We start from the raw sequence: 3,510 nt of genomic DNA, 5'->3' as shown, positions 1-3,510 counted from the left end.
ATATATATATATGTTTGTTTGGAGAGAATAGAAAGAAAGAAAATTAGAAGGAAGGAAAAGGAAGAGAAAAGGTTATATAAAGGAAAGAAGGAAATAGAAAGGAAGGAAAAACAAAGAAAGGAAAAAGGAAGGAAAGAAAATCCAAAACTTCATCTTCTTCCTCTCCCTGCGTGCGCGACCCATTTTCCCTCCTTCTCCCATTTTCATTTTCGTTGCTTTTCTTTCTTCAAGACTAGTAACCCAAGGTTGGGTGAGTGTTAGAACAAGGATTTCGCAACTCCACTCTTCCTCTTTGATTCGAAAACGAAGAAAAACGGTATTTGAGATTCAAACACAAACCCCTTCGTTTCTTCTAGATCCAAGCTTCATTTCGCGAAGAGTTAGAAGGGAAAGTTGCTCACTACCACGCTACGGTGCTAGGGGACCAATTTGGAGGCGACGTTGCGAGCGGAGATTTTTACCGGATTTGCTCGCGGTACCGGAAACGCACGTTAGAGCTAACGCGAAGGTAAGGGCTCCTTCCAAACTTTTAGTTTGCATCTAGGGCCTTATCTGTGGTTGTGTGGAAACGAATTGTGTTAGGATTGGAGTATTGTTTTGGGAAAAATGATTTTACCTCATGTATGTAAGATTTTGAATAAATGAAATTTATTATGTTGATTTGTGTTCATCGTATTTGGCATGTTCATACTTGATGTTTGTTGATTGATGTGTTTTGGTGTGAATTATGAATTGAATGTGAGAATTTGTTTGAGTTTGTTTTGTGTGGAATTTGAAAACCATTAAGTTAAATGAGTATTAAGAATGGGGAATCTCTTAATGTCTCGGTTACTTAATATTTTGTTTTGAAAACCGTTTAAGTTAACTGGACGTTAAGGAGGGGGAACCTCTTAATGTCTCGGTTACTTAATATTTTGTTTTGAAAACCGTTTAAGTTAACTGGACGTTAAGGAGGGGGAATCTCTTAATGTCTCGGTTACTTAATATTTGTTTTTTGAAAATCGTTTAAGTTAACTGGGCGTTAAGAATGGGGAATCTCTTAATGTCTCGGTTACTTAATATTTGTTTTTTTGAAAATCGTTTAAGTTAACTGGGCGTTGAGAATGGGGAATCTCTTAATGTCTCGGTTACTTAATATTTGTTTTTGAAAATCGTTTAAGTTAACTGGGCGTTAAGAATGGGGAATCTCTTAATGTCTCGGTTACTTAATATTTGTTTTTGAAAATCGTTTAAGTTAACTGGGCGTTAAGAATGGGGAATCTCTTAATGTCTCGGTTACTTAATATTTGTTTTTTTGAAAATCGTTTAAGTTAACTGGGCGTTGAGAATGGGGAATCTCTTAATGTCTCGGTTACTTAATATTTGTTTTTTGAAAATCGTTTCAGTAAATGAGTATTAAGAATGGGGAATCTCTTAATGTCTCGGTTACTTAATATTTGTTTTTTTGAAAATCGTTTAAGTTAACTGGGCGTTAAGAATGGGGAATCTCTTAATGTCTCGGCTACTTAATATTTGTTTTTTGAAAATCGTTTCAGTAAATGAGTATTAAGAATGGGGAATCTCTTAATGACTTATTTACTGAATGTTTTGTTTTTGAGAATCGTTAAGTTAAATGAGAATTAAGAATGGGGAATCTCTTAATGACTTATTTACTGAATGTTTTGTTTTTGAGAATCGTTAAGTTAAATGAGAATTAAGAATGGGGAATCTCTTAATGTCTCGTTTACTTATGTGTGTTTTGGTAAATCGTGCAGACCCGTGATAGGTGGCACCTTGGTAAACGGTACGGGTCCGTGATAGACAGTACGTTTACGATTTACGTTTGGTAAGTTGTGCAGACCCGGGATAGGTGGCACCTCGGTAAACAGTACTGACCCGTGATAGGTGGTACGTTTACGACTTACGTTCCTGAGGGAATTGTGTTTGTCCGTGAGAGACTGCATAGGTGTTTGTCCGTGAGAGACTACACCCTGTTAAATTGTGAATTGTTGGTTCATTTGGTATGTGTAGTAATTGTGTTATAAGTGTTATGTTTTGGAATTTGGTGATAACATGTTGGATTGCAATACCATTTTGAAACCCATGATGTTGTATTGATTGTGTTATAAATGTTAAGTGTTATGTTTTGGAATTTGGTGATAACATGTTGGATTGCAATACCATTTTGAATCCCATGATGTTGTATTAATGGTGTTATAAATGTTAAGTGTTATGTTTTGGAATTTGGTGATAACATGTTTGCTTGCAATACTATTTCGAAACTAATGATGTTGTAGCGATTGCGTTATCAGTGCTAAGTGTTAGGATTTGAGATTATGTATGAATGTGATTGAGTTAGTTATGAATTTTTGAAAGAATACACAGGGAAATCGATTTCCCAATCGATTGGATGGGTAAACAGGGGCTTGGCCAAATTGACAAAATCGATTAGCCAATCGATTTCGTAATCAGTTTTCAAAAATCCTTTAAGAAATCGATTGCCCAATCGATTGGGCCTTAAGTCAGGGACTCAGCCATATTCGACCAAATCGATTTGGAAATCGATTGGCTTAAAACCAGGGGGCTCAGTACTCACTCAATCGATTTCCCAATCGATTGATTTCAGCCCAGGATTCTGTTTTCATTAAAATCCTTCACCCCAATCGATTTCCCAATCGATTGGCTCAGTGAAAATCCTCAGTTTGAGTTAGATGTTTGATTACTCATTAACTTATCCATGTCTTGATTTGTTATGTTTTCATTAGGGGATTGAGAACTTCATTTTGTTTTCATTTTTAATTGGCAAAGTATTGTATGAACTTTTCGCATATTGAAAATCCTGCTAAGGTGCATGCTTAGTTGAAAAGTTATTTTTAGCATTTAAAACTTAAATGTTATGTGTTAACTGTTATTTTCGGTTGGTGACCTTTACAATTATTGTGGAAATCTGGGCTTTGCCCTCAGATGAGAGTCAGGACGATCCTACCGGTTCGTACCCTACGGACGGGAATGGAGATGGGAACGCTTGACTGCAGCTACGTTAGGAGGATCTCACGGGGCGCGTGGAGATCACTCAGGGTGTTTAGTTGTTTTGTAAAATGATCAGACTAGGTTGTCACAGAGGGAACGGATGTCTTTCTTTTGGGGTTGCGTTTATTTTAAACCGGAAGACTGTACTGTTACTATTATTGTCAGTACGACACCTTAGTTGAATGGGTTCCTTGTATCTTCTGGTTGTTGTTTAGATACTTTGGATGTATGTATTTGAGAAACTTTTTCCGCTGCTTGTAAATTTTAATGACTCAATTATTTATCCAAAGGCATTTCTTTATTTATTTCTCTGCTTTATTTTAAATTCTTTTGAGAAAAAAAAATATACCCTCGCTTTGAAAAACCGGGTGTTACATTGTGGTATCAGAGCTTTGGTTTGGTTTTCTTTGGGGGCTGTGGAACCTCTAGTTCTAGATTGAAGGTTAGGAGTTGTTGTCTGATCATGTCTCGGTTTAGGTGGTTTGAGTTGTCAAGTTCGTA

The 3,510-nt window shown here is 36.4% G+C and overlaps 1 long non-coding RNA gene across 1 annotated transcript; it reads left to right on the top strand.

Annotated features, from left to right (window-relative positions):
• Positions 1–357: 357 nt before the first annotated feature.
• Positions 358–3,310, top strand: LOC140921015 (uncharacterized). Its single transcript, XR_012163859.1, has 2 exons — positions 358–508; positions 2,944–3,310. It is a non-coding gene; the product is annotated as an uncharacterized lncRNA (long non-coding RNA).
• Positions 3,311–3,510: the final 200 nt, after the last annotated feature.

Source organism: Cicer arietinum, chromosome 7 (genome assembly GCF_000331145.2).
Source record: "Cicer arietinum cultivar CDC Frontier isolate Library 1 chromosome 7, Cicar.CDCFrontier_v2.0, whole genome shotgun sequence".
Classification (NCBI taxonomy): Eukaryota; Viridiplantae; Streptophyta; class Magnoliopsida; order Fabales; family Fabaceae; genus Cicer; species Cicer arietinum.
This window is presented reverse-complemented; position numbering and strand designations above follow the sequence as displayed.